We start from the raw sequence: 22,124 nt of genomic DNA on the forward strand, positions 1-22,124 counted from the left end.
CCCTTTCTATCCAGATGTGCTCAACACTCTCCACCTCGCCCCAGAACTGCACTTAGCAGGAACTTGTCCTAAAGCAAATTGGACTGTACCTCTCCCCTGATTCAAATTCCTTCTTAGCTTCCCAGGGTCCATACTGACACTCACTTAACTGCATATGGAAGAGACAAGTTTCATTTTGAAGCCAGAATATGTTCTTCTTCTCCTCCCCTATTTGTTTGCTTTCCTGCTTGGGAGACTCCCTCTTTGACTTGTCCTCTCTTCTTGTTGAAATGAAATTTGTCTGTGGTGTAAGAGATGGAAGCTGGTTTTGTAGGAATAGGCTACATGCAATAAAAAGAGGTGTGCTATTTTAAGTCACGAGCAGCAGATGCCTGTATAGCATAGTGAATCAGAAAGACTCTAACAGATTCTACCTCCAAGAAAAAAAAAATCATATGCATACATATATACATAGATATCTGGGCTGAACAGTCACTAGGCTCCTGATGTGACTTGCCCTACATTCCTTGCTCCCTGGGGATCCACGCAAAGTATTTTGCAGCCTCCTTTTACACCTCAGCCTACCACACCGTGTTGCCTCTGCACATTGACATTCCACCTCCTTCTTTTATTTGTGGTAATTTTATACATGACAGCTACTAACAAACTTAACGGGAAAATGATAGAGGGTCCTATTAAAATGAAAAACGCAAGGCTGTGAGTGTAGCACATTCCCTGTAAATAGTACAGCATTCTCAGCTAAAAATTTAAAGCAGAGGACATTCACTATTACAAGGATTTTTTTTTTATAAGTACAGGAAACTGGGCCTTACCCCAGATTCCACATGAATTCACTTTGGAAATTCATTCAGTTACATTTTTCTAACTCATTTCCAAAGCTCCCCCTGCCAACATACATTAAAGGTGGTGAGGGGATTTTGTTCTGATCTTCCTATTAGGACAGGAATCTGCAGCAGATTTGGGAGGCCATTCCGTCCTGTATTCATTCAACGTGCATTCTTTCCATAGCTCCAGAGATCAGGTATCTTGCTAGGTCTCTGGTTGGATGCACACAGATGCTGGAGGATCTCATTGAAGGGAGAGACATTTTCAGGTGAAGTGATGTGTAAATAAAACGATACCCGCAGTGCTGCCTATTAACACCATGATGCAGGCGAAGAGCCTAATGCTTCCGATGACAGTGCAGGCTGACTTCCTGGAGGAGCTGGTCCTAGCACTGGTTGAGACTCAGAAGTGAAGGGGAAGAGGGGTGTCACTCAGGAAGACAGCAGCCCGGGCACAAGGACTGGGTTTCTTGAAGCATATGCAGTAGTGGGGACTGCAGGGTCCCAATGGACCATGGTTTCTTCTCGGGGGAATTTTGGCCAAGATGTACGGATGCTCTTCAGGAAGTTGACCAAGCCCAAGTTTACCTTCTTCCTTTGCCCCTTGGAAAACTACTTATGATCCTCTTCTAATTCAATATCAGAGATTTTATTTTAATTCCAACTAAGCATGGAATGGCAGGGGACGCTGCACTTTCTGGCTGGTTGATGTGTCATCATGGTTGTATCAGCCATGGTAGGGAGTGACCAGTTTCTGTTTGACAGCAATGGGAGGGAGCCTAAGGTAGTGGGAGGCTGGATATCTGCCTTCTTTAGCAACAGGCTCGGGTGAATGCAGAGATGGAAGGAAACAAAGCCCCTTGACACTGACCCGCCGTTGTCTATTTTTCTTCTTTAACTGTGAGGAGACAGCAGAACCAGAGAGTTTCCTGTGGCACGCACCGTAACCACAGAAGAACGAGGCTGAGAAGCCAAAGAGCAGACCTTGGGTCAGTCCACTCTGAAAGCAAGAGAGGCAAAGCTCCCTCAAGGCTGTCTCAGTTCAAGTCCAAGTGGAAGATGACACCCACTTCTGGAGAACCCTTGGTGAAAAACCATGGCGGAAACCTGGTCTGTGACTCTGGAAAGGCAGAAATGCATTGGGAGGCTTGGCAGCTAGAAGTCTGCTGGTAGTTGTTTTGTTTGGTTTTGGTTGGTTGCTTACTAAACGGAGTTTGCCACATGCTAGAGAGGTTTGAAGGACCCAAATAGCACTAGGAGACCTGATCCTTGAACTTAATTATATTGACAAAGTAAGTAATAATCGTTGCTGTGTGAGTTAGTGCACTGATGATCTATATCTGCTCTTTGAAATCATTTTGGGAACCTTGAGACACATGCATTCCACTCTGGGAAACTCTGGCCACTGTCTCTTTGCATGCTTACATTTTGTCCCAGCCCAGTTTTGCAATCCTGTGGATTTCAAATATCTGTTCTAGGTCATTGCCTTAGAGCTGCCCCAGTGCATATTATATGATAATTAAATCAAAAGGTGTTTTTCAAACGTCTGTGTCAGCCTAATCTTTTCATTCTGAAAATGGTTCTGAAATGTCTTCAGATTCTCGTTTCTTATCTATCAATCTATATATCCACTCCTCTTCTATCTTTCTATCTATCTACCTATAGATATATTGGTTTATCCATCTGTCCATCTACCTATCAATATACACGGGAAAATACATGTTTGTGGCTTGGTGTGTAAATTTGCTTGCAAGAGTCCCATCATCTTCCAGATGTTGTGAGCCATTCACTCTTTTTCCCACTTGTTTCTATTCCTTATATTTCTTGGACATTGACAGTTAAGGATAAATATGTATGAATTTTTAATTTTTTAGGGTTTTGTTTCGCTTGTGACATTGTATAGATGTTGGTGTCTAGGCAGATTTGCACTGCTGATAATTTTTATACTGAAACTATAAAACATTAAATGACATTTTAAAAATTAACATTTAAATAATAGAATGCATAAAGTAGTTTTAGTGAGAATTTCAAACCATTATAAGTGTTCATGCTTGACAGATTTCTGATTTTTTTTCCTCTAGTTGGGTTCCAAAAAAATTGGTCATCGATTGCCCTCTAAGTAAACAATATTAGACATTCATTTCAGGATGGAAGCCTGGGAAAGATATCTGTAGGTTATGTCTTGACAGCTACACTGTTTGCCAGGTGGACATTGGATTATATTTTTTATTTTTACTATCTTTTATGCACATCACACAGAGTGCCAGATAGAAGTAAAGTGCATTGCAAAAATAATGAAAATAAAATTTAAATTGCTGGACCATACTTTCTAATACTTTCTGTGATTAAAACACAGTGCACACTTTGTATTTTTAAATGGGGACTTGCAAAATGAAAACTTATTTCTGTCTTTATTGGCATATAAGCAATTCAACACAGCTTGAGCAAATACACCCCTCTGTCTCTCATGGCAGAATGTTTGGTCTCTGTCTCTATCTCTGTCTAGTGGTGGAAGAGTTGATAAGCTGATGCAATGGTTATTAGTTGATTGATTATTTAGAAAACCTGGAAAAATAATAAAAGATACATTCAGACTCCGTCTATAGGGAATACCTAAGTCTACTTCTCTGTCATTGGATTTTTATGTCAGATTATCAGAATAAATGATGACCAAATAATGAAGCAAATCACTGCTCAGTTTATCTGAATCTATTTTTACAGTGACAGAAATAATTCTCTCAGACATGTCATGGTTTGGCTATTTCAGAAATCTCTAAGAACAAATCAGATTCTCTGTATTTCAATGCAATTGGTGTTGCAGGGATCAGTGGTTATTTCAGTTAAAACAAAAGAATTGACTCTGACTCAGCACTGCCACTCTCACCTGTCAATCTTGTATCACTCGGTTGTCTTTCTATGGGTTGGTGTGGACCAAAGAGTAGATGAGTATAATTAGGAGTAAGTGTAGAAGACTTGGAAAAAGAATTCTGTGTGGCTCCATTACTTTGACTCCTGTTGATACCCTGTGGCCCCTTGCTGGGAACAAGGGCGTGTGCTTTTTGACTTGCTTCTCCAAGGATTCTTGGAATTTTTGAGAATAATAACCCATGTCTCCATTCAGAGTTAGGGATTCCTGGTGAATATGGAGCTGAGAGAGATGCCCTGCAAGGTTGTCTCGCTCATGCTCCTGACTTGGGGCTTCAAGGATTTCAGAGCCTTCTAGCCAAACTTACCTTGTGAGCAGTTTTGTTGGTTGAACAAGGTCATTTCCATCCAAATAGTCATTTGATCTAGTACTGAAGCTTTACGTGTATTTTCCCGTGTATATTGACCTTCTAAGTACGTAGATGTTTGACTAAGACCTCCATGTTTTCCTTTATATAAAAGATAACAGGAAGGTCTCAGGGGTTTGGCCGCTTGCCTTAAGCTTTAAGAATTTAATTTCTTTTAATAGGCATTTCCCAGCTTCTGGAATTTTAATGCATAGGATGTAATCTGCAGGTTAAGGTAAAACTGTCATGTCTATTGACTTTGTGTCTTTAGCCAACTCATTATAAGGATATTTGTAAGCCAAATTTCTGTATGTATATATGAATGTCTAATGAATCTCTTCTCACTCTGATTCTCAATGCGGCATTTAGATTTATATTTTAATCAGACCAAGTCAACATTTAATTTTCACTTGCTTTATCTATTGTGTTCAATGAAGCAGAGAATCCATCTGTCTTCAAACTGCAGAGAAACAAATACAGCAGATAAAAGAACCTCAGAGGTGATGGGTGTTCTGCACCCCCAGCTGACGTCATCCTGGAGCCCTGTCCACCCTGAGGGCTGTTGGGACACGCAGGACCATGTTGAAACGTTCAGCCTTTCTTCCTGGGATCCTTTGTCTTCCTCTTCCAATTGTTACTGTGATTATTCATCCTCTATCATCCTTTTCTTTATTAGGCTGTCCCAGAACTTCCCCTTAGATGTACAAAACCAAGTGAGGATTTGGGTTTAATAAAGTCTGATTTTTTTAATATGTTTTCCCCCCTCCTTCAACACTTCCCAGTTTCCTTTTTTAAATTCCTCACTGAACTGCTTTACCTTCGGAATCTCATGGGCACAAACTGAGGATACCGTCCCTTAAATGACCTCCCCTTGTTAATGACTGAGCAAGGGAGCAAGGCATTCAAATTGCAAAGGTGTTTGAAAGCAGAGCCTTCTTGTTTGGGCTCATTATAGTCAAATATTAAGCGTCTTGTGCTAATGCTAAGGCCCTTCTCACTTTCCTAGGCCGACTTGGGTGCTGTTCCTTAACAGGAACACTACATTTAGTCAGATTGGTCTCTTGTGACATATTAGACATACCAAACTTTCCCATTATTTTTTTAACTTGCACACCATTGCGTCTGTATGTAAGTTGTGTCTTCCCCATCTTACCTGCTCCCCGCCCTGCCCAACATTGCCTCTTCAGGTGGGTTCCACTATTGAGGCTGCATTAAATGTCATCTTCTCAGTTCTTTAATCAGTAACCTCTGCTGTCACTACCCACCCCATGGCAGGATTCTCATGTAGCACCTCTGTATTGTGATTACGCAGATGTGGTTCAGTTGCTCCCATGGACTGATTCCATGGCACACCAAGAGACAGTTCACACACTACAAACTAGCCATGTATTCAACTTCCTTCTTTTGGAATATTTGTACTTCTATGCAACTTACAGACACTGATCCTAATATTTAACCCAGCACACTATTTCTCCTCTTCTTGTATGATGCCTTGCTTCAAGCATTTAGAAAGGACTTGCTTTACAATTTTAGTCTCTGACATGCTTTAGAGAGTCTCTCATGAGATTGCTTTTTTTTTAGAGTACTCCCTTTATAATCAGTCAATAATTGAACACTATGTTTCAGTTGTGACCAGTACAGAACAAAATGAGGCTGTTATTTACAGTGTTCTAGATTTACTTTTCTATATGTGGTCCAGTGTTGAAAGGAATTCTTAGTAATCATGTGACAATCTGGCTCACTGTCTTTGCAATCAATTATTTATATTTTCCACTTTCAATGTTTTCTAATACATCTTTGCAGTCTTTTGGCCCCTTCTACCTCTGACCCCAGGCAAACATACAGTGATCTGTTTTATGTCATTATAGATTAGTTTGCATTTTCTAAAATATATATAAATAAAATCTTGTATACATATATAGTTGATTACAAAGAATTTTCCTTCTTTGGAAAATGTATGAGTATTTTTTTTTTATTTCTTGAAACCAGATTATTCTTACACCATGTTTGCACAATTGAATTTCTAAACCTAAGAAATCCGTCCTTTTCAATTTCATCTTGTTGGTTTCAATCCAGTGTTCCTGTATGTCAAAATGATTTTGAATCCTGAATCTGTCAACCAAAGAATTAGCTGGCTATCTTTTCTAGTTGTAAGCTTTCTGAAGGCTTGATAAATAAATTTCAATACATTATTGCAGAACACAGAATCATAAAATATTAAACCTGAAAGAGCCTAAGTCATGGATAAAATTGCTGATCAGAACGACCCAGGCTAAAAGCCCCATGGTACTGTCCTAGCAATGACCTGTCAGGTTGATCTCACAGCCAAGGCCTGGCTACCTCCTTACCAAGGACACAGCCTTCTGTCCTACCTCAAATCCTATGGCAACTTTTGTACCTGCCACTGACTCTGTGGTGTTTTCCCAAATGAATTATACTTCTTTTCTACTTCTCTCGCCCTTCTTCCCAGGTACCCTCTTGATGTCTATGCAGATACGTGTTTAACATGTTTTGAATTCACACTCAGCAACATTTACCCACTTAAGTATCAACTTTGATGAGCTTTTCCAAGTGTTAACATTTATGTAACCATTCCTCCAGGCAAGATGAAAAATTATTTTCATTATCCCAGAGGTTACTAATGTCCTTTCATTTAATACTCTCTATCTTGCACCCCAGGCAACCATTGATCCACTTTATGCCTTTTGAGATTAGTTTGCATTTTCTAGAGTTTTGCATAAATGGAATCCCACAGTATACAATCTTTCGTATTTGAGATGGATCCATGATTTTGCATATGCCAATAGTTCATTCATTTTTATTAATTGTTACTGTTTCATTGTAAGAATTTATTTAATCCCTTGTTCATGTGATTTGAGCTGTTCTCAGTTCTTAGCTATTATGAATAAAATTGCTATGAGCATTGGTGTATGCTACATGAAGTCCTGAATGTTCCCTACAGGCCTGTGTGGTGAAGGTTGGGTCCCTTGCCTTTGGGAGGTGGTGAAACTTTCAGGAAGTGGGGTCTGGTGGAGGGAAGTTAGGTCATTTTATAGCATGCTCTTGAAGGAGAGATTGGAACCACAACCCTCTCTCACTCTCTCTTCACTTCTGGCTGCCATAGGTGAATAGATCTCCTCTGCTATGTAGTTCCTGCCATAATTTACTATGGAACCATTGACTCAAAACAACAGAGTCCAGCATCCATGGACTATGACCTCTAAAACTGTGACCCAAATTAATATTTCTTTCTTATAAGTTAACTGTCTCAGGCATTTTGTCACAGTGACACAAAGTTGACCAAAACAGTAAACAAATCTTTTCATGGATAGAGGTTTTCATTTTTCTTGGGTATATGACTATAAAGGGGAATATTGATTCACATATTTAATTGCATAATAAACTGCCAGATTATTTTTCAAAGAGACTAAATCATTGTACATTCCTACTATCAATGTATGAGGAATCTTGTCGGTCCACATCCTTGCAAACATTTGGTTTTCCATTTATTCATTGTATGGAAACATACTAGTAGCACATTATGGCTTATATTAGCATTTTGCATATTCAATGTGCTTTTTTTTGGCCATCTATATGTATATTTTTTTGTGAGATGTCTATTCAAATTTACTCCCATTCATTCTCTTTCCCTTTTCTCTCTTTTGTCCAGTTGCTACTCTCTCCATCTTTCTCTCAAGCCCCACTTTTTGGTCTGCAATGATTCTTTTGGTAGCTTATCCAAGCTCTTCTCCTTCAAATTTGCAAGCTTCTCCTCAGCACATGGCTGCTCAAAAATGTCTTCTGTAAGCATAATAGTCCAAGTTACTTTTCCTAGTAATAACTCCAAGTCAGGGATGCTGCTGGGTGAATGTCAATATTGAGAGAGAAGAAATGCTTCAGAAAAACTTGTTGAAAATAAATACTTGTTTAATGCTATCATCAGGGTAAAAATCTGCTGTATAAAATAAAAGGAACCAGTATTGACAGACAATTGGAAATTTTTGCCCCATAAATATCAGTTTGTTGAAGTCAAGGAAATCAATAAGGTTGAATTAAGAAAAAAAATCTCTTCTTTGTTTTCTGGGATGATTTCATTGGATTTATTTTTTAAAATGCAATGTTCTGTGTAGATTTCCAGCCTCTTTTCATGAATCTTTTCAATTTCTAAAAACTAACTCATCTTGACAGCAAGCTACAGTCAACATTTTATTGATCAGATTAGAAAACTCCAACTTCTCAAGCATTTGTTTTGCTGTTTCACCTACTTAACATGATTTGCAAAATATTTTTCTTGGAATTTGCAATGTGAAAGCACAGAAGGAGGAGAGGAAGGGTCAACCCATTCCAAGCTGTAGCATCACTCTCCACATGTACAAGCATGTTAGAGCATCCTGTGCAGTTAAGGTGCAGCAGTGGCACAGTCTCTGGGTTTGCAGAAAGCTGGCCTTGAGCATGTTCCCTGGGATCCTTTCTCCCTCACCTGGATTACCTGGTAATCTTTTTTTTCTTATTACTTCCTCTTGGGTTCTGAGGGTTCCTAGAACAATATGGTTCACCCAGCACTGCTTTACAATGAATGCCATTAAATAACCCCATTTCCTGATTAGGATAAGGAGATAAATACTAGACCCTCATTCACTCCTATTCACTAAAATATATAATAGCCTCAACTTTCTTAGGTAATTTGTTGCCATTGGTATTTTAAATATAAGCAAATTTGTGTGTGTGTGTGTGTGTGTGTGTGTGTATGTTTGGTACTAGGGATGATTGAACCCAGGGGTGCTTAACCCCTGAGCCACATCTCCAGTCCTTTTGTATATTTTATTTAGAGACAGGATCTTGCTGAGTTTAAGGCGTCACTAAGTTGCTGAGGCTGGCTTTGAACTCACGATCCTCCTGCCTCAGCCTCCTGAGCCTCTGGGATTACAGGTGTGCTCCACGATGCCTGGCACATGTGGTTTCTTTAATTCCCTCCATTAAGTTCAATATATACACCACTAAACTGTCTTAGTATGTGTATTATTTTGGTTTTGCATCTTTAGGTGAAGCTACACGATGTTAACATTGGCCCAAAACTAATAATCTCAAGAACTTCCCTGTGTGAAAACTAAGTTAACATCACCAATATCATGGAATACTAGTTTTTTAAAGAATCAATACATAGACTAATTATATATCTTTTTTTTTTCTGGATGAACTTTATTTGATGGTTGCATCCACTGTTTCTTTCTCTGAGTATGGGACTGATCAGAGTTTGGTCTATGAGGACTTGAACACATTCCTGGCTCCAAAAACGTGTTTGGTTAAAACTTCTCCACAGGAGCTCCTCACATAGAGAGATGCTTTAGGAGGTTTTGGCAAACTACTTTAAATTACATATTAAAACAACTTAATGTGGAGATTCTTTTCTTCTCTCTAAAGTTATTTTGACTTTAGACTTGCATGCCATTTCCCCTTTCGTTGGATACACTACATACGTTATGTTTCATCCCCATTTGTACATTGACTCTGTCCTGTAACCCTGCTAAGCCTGTTAGGATCATGACTTGTGTATAGAGATCTTTTCTCTGAGGAGACCTTTGAGACCATCAGAGGTGTCCTCCTGGGCCACGCGTTGTTTCTGCTCCTGTCTTTCATCCGACCATCCCGGCTGTGAGTTCAGGGGTAATGGTGAAAAACAGCTGTAACAGCTGGAGTCCTTGCTGCCCCCTGATTTAGCCCTTGCCTCTCCCTGGCCCCTGGATGGCGTCCTCAGCTGTCCTACTTGCTGAGTGCTGTTAAGTTTTGGTGGATTGCCCGAGAAAGGGAAAAAATGTTTACTTTTTTCTTTGTTTGTTAATAACTTTTTCCTTTTTATCATGAATACATCATGACATTGTCTTCAGCACTCGCCTTCATCTTTTCAATGATCAGCTTGTCATCTTCATTTTACGGATGTACGTGTGAACACGTTTGAGATCTAAGACCTCAGTTTTTGATGTACAAATAAATATACAGTGAAACTATTACTGTGAACAAGCAAATTGACACACTCATCACCTTCCGTGCCTCCCCTTTGTGTGTGTATGTGTGAGAGCACCTGAGATCTGTTCTCTTAGTGAATGCTATAGCCAGCTTTTACGCTGCTGATACTAAAAGACCCAACCAGATCAATGGTACACCAGGGAAGCTTTACCCGAGGGCTCATGGTTTCCGAGGTTTTAGTCCATTTCTTGGGGCTCGAGATGAGGCTGCACATCATGGTGGAGTGTGTGGCAGAAAGAAGCAGCTCTCATCACAGTGGTCAAGAGGCAGGGAGAGAAGCTCCACTCTCTAGATAAAAATATATGCACTGAAGCCGCATCCTCCTTCCCACCTCTCCAGCCACACCCCACCACTTCAGTCACTACTCAGTTAATCCCTATTGGGGGGTTAAATCACTGATTGGGTTGAGACTCTTACAACCCAATCATTTCTCCTCTGAACCTTCTTGTACTGTCTCACACGTGAGCTTTCGGGAGATACCACATCTCAACTATAACAGCAAAGTTTCAGTGTACAGTATTATTAACCATAGTCCTCGCGTAGCACAAGTTTTTCATTAACTTTATTGGTGATTTAAACTAATCAGCTTTCCTCACTTTAACTAACATTATGTTCCTGAAATAAATACACAACTGGACATGGATGCACAGGCCCACATACTATATCATGTTCACAAGTAAACATTCTTTTTTCCTCTGTAATGTTTGTGTTATTTCTGGGGTCACTTTTATATTTGTTTTCTAAAATTCCTTTGGGCATATCTCCTCTCCTATTTTCTGAAAGTATTTGTATAACATTGTAGTTATTTCTTGAAATTTAAAAAAAAATTCTTTGGAATTGTTCTTTTATTTGTGAAACTGTTAATTCCTGATCCATATCTTGATGTTCACAGACTGTTTCAATTTGCAGTTTCCCCTTAGATTTGGTAAGTTCTATTTTTTTTCTAAGAAACTTTCTTATTGTCTAACATTATAAATTTATTGACAAAAGTACTTGTTTATAGAGGGGTGTGTGTGTGTGTATTTGCATATGTGTTGCCTTGGTTTATTTGTATATATGTACATATAATGTATAATGTATAGCATATATCCCCATATATATAGTGCACATGCACATATATATATATATATATATTTTTTTTTTTTCCCCCTTATTTCTAGCTACTTTTACTATTGGTTACTTGTGTCTTTCATTTCTCTCATCATTGAATTCTTCCTTCTTGAGATGGTTTAGTTGTTTTAAAGAACAATTTTTTGAGCTTATTAAACTTCTCTATTGTACTTTATATTTTTATCTATTTCATTAATTCCTAGTCTTTAAAAAATACCCTTTCTTCCACTGTATTCTGAATCTATTCTGTTAACTTTTTTAAATGATTGAATAGCTCATTATTTTTCAGATTTTAAAGTTTTCAAAGAAGAGAAGATTATTTCTTCAAAGACAGCTATAACTATATTAATGAGTTTTTAATATGTAGTATTTTTATTATTACACATAATAACATAATAGTAAAATTCATTTTGAAGTATTTTCTAGTTTCAATTATTATTTCTTCCTTGAAGTGCGTTTTTACAAAAACTTAATTTAGGAAATCTAGAGGGTTTTTTTTTTTTTTTTTTGCTATGTTTTAAATTAATGGAGTTGTTCTAATAAAACAGGACCATGCTTTTTCTGGTTCTTTTCCTCTGTGTGCTATGTGTTTTGCGGGTTTCAAGGCTTAGTATCTGTGTGGTTTTCGTAAACATCCTTTTATCAGGAGTAGCACCACCATGTGATGTTGGTGGGTGTCTGGTTCTGTACAAGTCTGTTAATCAGTCTTGTTAATAATGTGATTCAAACATTCTCTGTCTTGCTGATCTCTTTATTTGATAGATGTACTAATTACAGACATTTATCCATAATGGTGGTAAATTTATCCATTTTTTCCTGTACTGCTTTCAACTTTTGCTATACAGATGATGAATCGATGTTCCTTGGTGGCACCAGATTTCAAGTTGTTATATCATTGAAGCGAGATGCATTCTTTTTTTTTTTTTTTAAAGAGAGTGTGAGAGAGAGGGGGGCAGAGAGAGAATTTTAACATTTATTTTTTCTTAGTTCTCGGCGGACACAACATCTTTGTCTGTATGTGGTGCTGAGGATCGAACCCGGGCCGCATGCACGATAGGCGAGCGCGCTACCGCTTGAGCCACATCCCCAGCCCCAACGAGATGCATTCTTGATATTTATTAATGCCTTTTGCCTTGGGTTTAATTTATCTGTAAGTAACAGTAGCTTAGATTTGGTTCATATTTGCCTATATATAATTTCTCATCCTTTCACTTTCTAGTTTTTCTGTTTTATGATATATATGCATTTTATTTATCATAAACACTAACATAGACACAAATATAAATTGGGGGTGGAAATGTTTTCTTTAATGAACAAACTTAGCTCATTAAAATTATTTGGATTCCTGATTGTATTTTATCCATATAATCTTCTTTGGAGTATTTTTGTAGCAAATTTCCTCTGCATTTTGCCTCTTTCTTATTTATTTGAGATTAAATAGTTGCCGTATTTTCCATTTTTTCTACTTGTTTGAAGTTGTTATGGTTTGGATCTTAATGTGCTCTGAAAAGCTTGTGTTTTGAGCTCTTAGATAAAAGTGTTGTCCCCAGTACAGCAAGGTTCAGAGGTGAGGCTTTTAGACAATGTTTAAGACTCTGACTTCAGTAGATTAATCTAGTAAATGGATTAACTCTTTGCTAGCTAAATGGATTACTGGAAGGTTGGACCTACTTGGAGGAAGCAGGTGAATGGCAGGTTTAGTACCCAGCCCCTTCATCTCACTCTCTCTGCTTCCTAGGTGCCATGAGCTAGGTAGCTTTTCACCAATACTCCCTTCCGCCATGATGTTCTGCCTTATCTCAGCCCCAGAGCAAGGAAGTTGGCCGACCATGGACAGAACCTCTGAAACAGGGAGCTCAAAATAAACTTTTCCTCTTCTAAGATATTCTTGTCAGGTAATTTGGTCACAGTGATGAAAATATAACACAGATGTTATATGCTCTTTTTTATATTATTAATGTTTATTTTTGGAATTTTAATAAGCATATTTCATTCTAAAGCTAATCAGTAGCTTTGTCTTCTCCCTATCAAAACAAATACCTTAGAAGGCTTTACCTTAAATAGTCCACTTCACCAATATTATTGTAATCTCATCTGAAATTTTAATGATTTTATTTTGGTAGTTCTACAAATTTTATTGTTGTTATTTTTATACATATTCATATCGACAAACTTACTCAAAATTATATTTGCTCACCATTGCCCATTTCACATTAGGCTTTTGTTCTGGGATTATTTGTTTTCTTCTAGTCTGTATCTTTTGATTTTCATTTTACCCTTGATTATTGATAGTAAAGTTCCACAGGATTTGTTTGTTTGTTTGTAACTTGAAAATACTTTATTTCATCTTCACTTTGAGAGGGCAATTTCTGGGGGGTATTCAATTTTAGCATGACTTTTTATTTGTCAGCTCCTTGGATATATCATGTAACTTTGCTTCTAGTTTTCACTCTTGTTATTAGGAAAGCAATTACAAATGTTTCTTTGTAGATAATTTATCTTGGATTTCTGTTTTCATTGTCTAATGTGTCAGGCAAGGAGTTCTTTAAATTTATCCGCATGGTTTTTATTTTATATGAAGATAGCTTATTTTAGACCTAACTCTGATAACATTGAATATTTTGTATAATTATAATGGAAATTTTAGTTTAAAATATCAGTACCTATAAATGAAAATTTAATAAGACAGGTAAAACCATACATGTATGCATGTATATCTGTGTATGAGTGTGTGTATGAGTGTGTGTGTGTGTGTGTGCGTGCGCGCACACACACATATCTATTAAGCTGGTGGTACTGCCATACAGAACTATTTTATTTCAATGACTATAACACAAATATTTATCTTATAGCCCTATCACATAGATAAGGACAAAAGACAACTGGGAAAAGCATATTAAACTGTTTAAAATATATGCTTTCAGTAATTGTGTTGCATCGTTGTCACTGAGATATTTGTGTGTGTCAAATGATGGAGCAGGTTGGTAAATTTGTTGACATCATTGGAAATGGGTTTGTAGCATGGTTTAAAGGAAATACAAAAACATAATAGAAGAAATAAACAAATTCCCATAGTGTGAGTTTTGGAGTAATAATATCAGTATAAAATCATGAAGCATTTTCCCCAAAAAAGAAAAAAAAATTTCTACTTTTGTCCACTTAAAATTACATAGGAATGACCTGAAATTCAGTGTCATGAGCAACTTTATTATTCAGATTGTGCTTTACAAACATTTCTCCCCAAACAAAGGCTTATTGCCGAAAAATAGTCTATTTCACATTTGGAGTTGAATATCTTACAAGGTGAGCCTGGAACATCATTTTCTGACTGAAAAGCAAGCAAGATTTAAAGAGCTATTAGGTGTGTTAGAAAGACTCAGAGGAGTCAATTTGAAGATCTTACCAACTGGTCTAAAATAAAAATATTTGAGAATGTAGAAGAAAATAAATACAGAAGATTAAAATACATCAAACATGTTTAAATCTATAAGTTCATAGTAATTTTAATTAAAAATAATGTCACTGAATACCTTAGAAAAACAAGAGGAATTCAATTATTGCTGTGAAAATGGGTAAATAAATGAATAGATTCAAGCACTTTTCCTGTCTTTTATGGATTACATTTCAGGGTAATCAAATGTTGATGAGAGAAAGTTCTCTGTAGAGATTAATTTAACTAAGTAATGAAAAATAATGTTAGAATTGAATTATTACCATTTTTCTTACCCCTCATGAAATAAGGGTCCAGGCAGTAATTATAAATTGTAGCTCACATCAAAAAAGACATCTGACCTTATATTTCTTCTGATTGGGGTATTCTTAATATATACCATTATTGCTTTAAAAAATTATTGCCAGAAAAAAATTCAAGTCAAATCCTAGAAAACCTTTAAATCTAAGAGCCAATTTATAGTATTTACAGAAGACAGAGGAGTATGTTAAAGGATGTCACAAAGAGGCAATTGATGAAGTGCCATTGGTACTATAGTATGCACAGTAAATAGCCCAGTGACTTCAACACATAGATTACAGGAAGAGGGGTGAAGGAGCAATCTACTGATAAAAATAGACTCAAAAAGAGTTGCAATATACTGATCTCATTTGAATTACTGATGTAAATAAATTACAGGATGCCATTATTAGGTATTTGAGGAAAAGAGGGATCAATTTTAAGTGTGATAATAATATACCGTGCTCATACATTTAAAGTCTTTTAGAGGTAAATGCAAAAATATTTATAGATTAAATAAAATTAAAATATAAATATTTGATTGGGGTATTCTTAATATATACCATTATTGCCTTAAAAAATTATTGCCAGAATGTCTGGAGCATACGGCAGAACAATCCAGTAAGGAGAGCAGGGGAGGAGGACAGACCATTGAACACAAAAGTGGCCATGAATTGACCATGGTGGTGTTGATGGCTAAATGAAGATGTATTATATTATTCTTTCTACTTTCAAATACACTGAAAGATTTTGATTTTCAACAAGCTAGTACTGAGAAAGAGAAAATATTTTCTTTTCATAGTCAGGTTTTGAATAGAGATCAGAATAAAACCACTTTAGACCAAAAGGGAAAAATTAAAACAAACTGATAAATTTTTGTAGTTTCAATCTCTAGAGTTATCTTATTACTTTTTTAAAAAATTTTTATCGTTGGTTGTTCAAAACATTACATAGTTCTTTTTTTTTTTTAAGAGAGAGGAGAGAGAGAGAGAGAATTTTTTTTACTATTTATTTCTTTTAGTTATTGGCGGACACAACATCTTTGTTTGTGTTTTTTTTTTTTTTAAGAGAGAGTGAGAGAGGAGAGAGAGAGAGGAGATAGAGAATTTTCAATATTTATTTTTTTTAGTTCTCGGCAGACACAACATCTTTGTTTGTATGTGGTGCTGAGGATCGAACCCGGGCCGCACGCATGCCAGGCGAGCGCGCTACCGCTTGAGCCACATCCCCAGCCCCATTACATAGTTCTTGATATATCATATTTCACATTTTGATTCACGTGGGTTATGAACTCCCATTTTTACCCTGTATACAGATTGCAGAATCACATCAGTTACACTTCCACTGATTTACATATTGCCATACTAGTGTCTGTTGTATTCTGCTGCCTTTCCTATCCTCTACTATGCCCCCTCCTCTCCCCTCCCCTCCCCTCTTCACTCTCTACCCCATCTACTGTAATTTATTTCTCCCCCTTGTTTTTTCCCTTTCCCCTCACTTCCTCTTGTATGTAATTTTGTATAACCCTGAGGGTCTCCTTCCATTTCCATGCAATTTCCCTTCTCTCTCCCTTTCCCTCCTACCTCTCATCCCTGTTTAAGGTTAATCTTCTTCTCATGCTCTTCCTCCCTACTCTGTTCTTAGGTACTCTCCTTATATCAAAGAAGACATTTGACATTTGTTTTTTTAGGGATTGGCTAGCTTCACTTAGCACAATCTGCTCTAATGCCATCCATTTCCCTGCAAATTCTATGATTTTGTCATTGTTTAATGCAGAGTAATACTACATTGTGTATAATTGCCACATTTTTTTTATCCATTCGTCTATTGAAGGGCATCTAGATTGGTTCCACAGTCTTCCTATCGTGAATTGTGCTGCTATGAACATCGATGTAGCAGTGTCCCTGTAGTAAGCTCTTTTTAGGTCTTTGGGGAATAGACCGAGAAGGGGAATAGCTGGGTCAAATGGTGGTTCCATTCCCAGCTTTTCAAGAAATCTCCATACTGCTTTCCAAATTGGCCGCCCCAATTTGCAGTCCCACCAGCAATGTACTAGTGTACCCTTTTCCCCACATCCTCGCCAGCACTTGTTGTTGTTTGACTTCAGAATGGCTGGCAATCTTACTGGAGTGAGATGGTATCTTAGGGTGGTTTTGATTTGTATTTCTCTGACTGCTAGAGATGATGAGCATTTTTTCATGTACTTATTGATTGATTGTATGTCCTCCTCTGAGAAGTGTCTGTTCAGGTCCTTGGCCCATTTGTTGATTGGGTTATTCGTTTTCTTATCATTTAATTTTTTATGTTATTTGTATACTCTGGATATTAGGGCTCTATCTGAAGTGTGAGGAGTAAAGATTTGTTCCCAGGATGTAGGCTCCCTATTTAACTCTCTTATTGTTTCTTTTGCTGAGAAAAAACTTTTCAGTTTGAGTAAGTCCCATTTGTTGATTCTAGTTATTAACTCTTGTGCTATGGGTGTCCTATTGAGGAATTTGGAGCCCAACCCCACACTATGTAGATCATAGCCAACTTTTTCTTGTATCAGATGCCATGTCTCTGATTTAATATCAAGCTCCTTGATCCATTTAGAGTTAACTTTTGTGCATGGCGAGAGAAAGGGATTCAGTTTCATTTTGTTGCATATGGATTTCCAGTTTTCCCAGCACCATTTGTTGAAGATGCTATCCTTCCTCCATTTCATGCTTTTAGCACCTTTATCAAATATAAGATAGTTGTAGTTTTGTGGATTGGTTACTGTGTCCTCTATTCTGTACCATTGGTCCACCCGTCTGTTTTGGTACCAGTACCATGCTGTTTTTGTTACTATTGCTCTGTAGTATAGTTTGAAGTCTGCTATCGCTATGCCGCCTGATTCACACTTCCTGCTTAGAGTTGTTTTTGCTACTCTGGGTCTTTTATTTTTTCATATGAATTTCATGATTGCTTTATCTATTTCTACAGGAAATGCCGTTGGGATTTTGATTGGCATTGCATTAAACCTATAGACAACTTTTGGTAATATTGCCATTTTGATGATGTTAGTTCTGCCTATCCATGAACAGGGTATATTTTTGCATCTTCTAAGATCTTCTTCTATTTCTCTCTTTAGGGTTCTGTAGTTTTCATTGTATAAGTCTTTCACCTCTTTTGTTAGGTTGATTCCCAAGTTTTTTTTTTTTTTTGAGGATATTGTGAATGGAGTGGTTGTCCTGATTTCCATTTCAGAGGATTTGTCCCTGATATACAAAATGCCTTTGATTTATGCATGCTGATTTTATATCCTTCCACTTTGCTGAATTCATTATTAGCTCTAATAATTTCTTTGTAGACCCTTTTGGATCTGCTAGGTATAGAATCATGTCATCTGAAAATAGTGATAATTTAAGTTCTTCTTTTCCTATTTTTATGCCTTTAATTTCTTTCATCTGTCTAATTGCTCTGGCCAATGTTTCGAGAAATATGTTAAACAGAAGTGGTGAGAGAGGGCATCCCTGTCTGGTTCCAGATTTTAGAGGGAATGCCTTCAATTTTTCTCCATTCAGAATGATGCTAGAATAAGGCTTAGCATAGATAGCTTTTACAATATTGAGGTATGTTCCTGTTATATCTAGTTTTTCTAGAGTTTTGAACATAAAGGGATGCTGTACTTTGTCGAATGCTTTTTCTGCATCTATCGAGATGATCATATGGTTCTTATCTTTAAGTATATTGATGTGGTGAATAACATTTGTTGATTTCCTTATATTGAACCAGCCTTGTATCCCAGGGATGAATCCTACTTGATCATGGTGCACAATTTTTTTGATATGTTTTTGTATCCAATTTGCCAGAATTTTATTGAGGATTTTTGCATCTAGATTCGATAGAGATATTGGTCTGTAGTTTTCTTTCTTTGAATTGTCTTTGTCTGGTTTAGGAATCAGAGTGATGTTGGCCTCGTAGAATGAATTTGGAAGTTTGCCCTCTTTTTCTACTTCCTGGAATAGCTTGAAAAGTATTGGTATTAGTTCTTCTTTAAAGGTTTTGTAAAACTCTTGCTGTATTCCCATCTGGTCCTGGGCTTTTATTAGCTGGTAGTCTTTTGACGGCTTCTTCTATTTCCTCAGTTGATATTGGTCTGTTTAGGTTGTCTATGTCCTCCTGACTCAATCTGGGTAGATCATATGACTTAAGAAATTTATCGATATCTTCACTATCTTCTATTTTATTGGAGTATGAGGATTCAAAATAATTTCTAATTATCTTCTGTATTTCTGAAGTGTCTTTTGTGATATTGCCTTTTTCATCCTGTATGCTAGTAATTTGAGTTCTCTCTCTTCTTCTCTTCGTTAGCATGGCTAAGGGCTCTGTTGATCTTAATTTTTTTTTCAAAGAACCAACTTTTAGTTTTGTCAATTTTTTCAATTGTTTCTTTTGTTTTGATATTATTAATTTCTGCTCTGATTTTAATTATTTCTTGCCTTCTATTTCTTTTGCTGTTGTTTTGCTCTTCTTTTTCTAGGATTTTGAGATGAAGTGTGAGATCATTTATTTGTTGGTTTTTCCTTTTTTTAAGGAATGAACTCCAGGCAATGAATTTTCCTCTTAGAACTGCTTTCATTGTTTCCCATAAATTCTGATATGTTGTGTCTGTGTTTTCATTTATCTCTAAGAATTTTTTAATTTCCTCCTTGATGTCTTTTATAACCCATTGATCATTCAGTAACCTATTGTTCATTCTCCAGGTGATGCATGATTTTTCCTTCCTTCTTTTATCGTTGATTTCCAGTTTCATTCCATTATGATCAAATAAGATGCATGGTATTATCTCTACTTCTTTAAAATGTCTAAGAGTTGCCCTGTGACATAATATATCATCTATTTTTGAGAAGGATCCATGTGCTGCTGAGAAAAAAGTGTAATTGCTTGATGTTGGGTGGTATATTCTATATATGTCAATTAAGTCTAGGTTATTAATTGTATTATTGAGTTCTATAGTTTCTTTATTCAACTTTTGTTTGGAAGATCTGTCCAGTGGTGAGAGAGGTGTGTTGAAGTCTCCCATAATTATCGTATGGTGGTCTATTAGACTCTTGATCTTGAGAAGAGTTTGTTTGATGAACATAGCTCCACCATTGTTTGGAGCATATATATTTATGATTGTTATGTCTTGTTGGTGTATGGTTCCCTTGAGCAGTATGTAGTGTCCCTCTTTATCCTTTTTGATTAAATTTGGCTTGAAATCTATTATATTTGATATGAGTATGGACACTCCTGCTTGTTTCCGAAGTCCATATGCGTGATATGATTTTTCCCAACCTTTCACCTTCAGTCTATGTATGTCTTTTCCTATCAAATGTGTCTCTTGTTGGCAGCATATTGTTGGATCCTTTTTTTTTTGATCCACTCTACTAGCCTGTGTCTCTTAATTGGTGAGTTTAAGCCATTAACATTTAGGGTTATTCTTGAAATATGGATTATTCTTCCAGCCATATTTGTTTATTTATGTTACTTAACATGGTTTGTTTTTCCTCTTCGATTATTTTTTTCCCTTTACTGTACTACCTCTCACTGTTGGTTTTCAGTGTTATTTTCTATTTCCTCTTCCTGTAATGTTTTGCCGAGGATGTTTTGAAGAGATGGTTTTCTAGCTGCAAATTCTTTTAGCTTTTGTTTATTGTGGAAGGTTCTAATTTCATCTTCCATCCTGAAGATTAATTTCACTGGATAAACAATTCTTGGTTGGAACCCATTTTCTTTCAGCATTTGAAATATGTTGTTCCAGGATCTTCTAGCTTTCAGAGTCTGTGTTGAAAGATCAGCTGTTATCCTGATTGGTTTACCCCTAAATGTAATCTGCTTCCTTTCTCTTGAAGCTTTTAAAATTCTCTCCTTATTCTGTATGTTGGGCATCTTCATTATAATGTGTCTAGGTGTGGATCTCTTATGATTTTGCATGTTCAGCGTCCTGTAGGCTTCTAGGATTTGGGATTCTGTCTCATTCTTCAAGTCTGGGAAGTTTTCTCATATTATTTCATTGAACAGATTGCTCATTCCTTTGGTTTGGACCTCTATACCTTCCTGTATCCCAATGACTCTTAAATTTGGTCTCTTTATGTTATCCCATATTTCTTGGATGTTCTGCTCATGGTTTCTTAAGAGTCTCGCTGAGCTCTCTGTGTTCTTTTCAAGTTGATATACTTTGTCTTCATTGTCTGATGTTCTATCTTCTAAGTGTTTTACTCTGCTGGTAGTATTCTCATTTGAGTTTTTAAGTTGGTTTATTGCTTTCTGCATTTCTAGGATTTCTGTTTGATTGTTTTTTATAACCTTTATCTCTCTTTATAGTTGATCTTTTGCTTCTTGTATTTGTTTATGTAATTCATTGTTGAAGTGATCTTTCATTGTCTGATTTTGCTGTCTAATGTCTTCCTTGAGACTCCAGATCATCTGTAGCATGTAAATCCTGAATTCTTTATCTGACATTCCATCTGCTGCAGCTATTACCTCTTCTAAGGTTGAGTTGACTGCATTGCTTGTGGTCCTTTCTTTCCTTGTCTTTTCATACTGCTTGAGTTTCTTTCTGCTTGGTGAAACTGTTGTGTTATTGAATTTTCCCCCTATATATTTATATTGCTCTTGTATAGTTGCAAAGTTTCCCTTGCAGGGGCAGGCCATGGCTGTGCTCCTCCTCCAATTGGGGTGATCTGTCTATCATGTCGGCGGGCTGCTGGGCCCCTTCTCCAGGTCGTGTGGTCTGCCTACATTGTGGGCAACGGCTGGGCCCCTCCTCCAATAGGGGTGGTCTGTCTACCATGCTGGCGGGCCGCTGGGCCTGTTCTCCAGGTTGCAGGTCTGCCTACCTTGCAGGCGCGGGCGGCAGCTGTGCTCCTCCTCCAATTGGGGTGATCTTTCAAGTAGGCCGGCGGGCCACTGGGCCCCTTCTCCGGGACACGTGGTCTGCCTACGTTGCGTTCGGCAGATGGGCCCTTCCTCCAATTGGGGTGAGGTGTCTACCACGCCGGCGGGCCGCTGGGTCTGTTCTGCCAGTCAGTTGCAGGTCTGCCTACCTTGCTGGTGCCTATCTTATTACTTTTATTGTAAATCATTTATTTAAGCATTGAAGCCACTTAAAATTATATTTGGCATTTAAAAAAACACAATAAATGTGGTATTTTGTAG

General features: G+C 37.1%; 1 long non-coding RNA gene across 1 annotated transcript in view; it reads left to right on the forward strand.

Moving 5' to 3' along the window:
• Nucleotides 1–264: 264 nt before the first annotated feature.
• Nucleotides 265–22,124, forward strand: part of LOC144370334 (uncharacterized) — a 53,593-nt gene continuing 31,733 nt past the window's right edge. The window contains exon 1 of the long non-coding RNA XR_013430317.1: nucleotides 265–1,910. This is a non-coding gene — a long non-coding RNA (uncharacterized LOC144370334). The remainder of the gene's footprint in view (nucleotides 1,911–22,124) is intronic.

Source organism: Ictidomys tridecemlineatus, chromosome 2 (genome assembly GCF_052094955.1).
Source record: "Ictidomys tridecemlineatus isolate mIctTri1 chromosome 2, mIctTri1.hap1, whole genome shotgun sequence".
Taxonomy (NCBI): Eukaryota; Metazoa; Chordata; class Mammalia; order Rodentia; family Sciuridae; genus Ictidomys; species Ictidomys tridecemlineatus.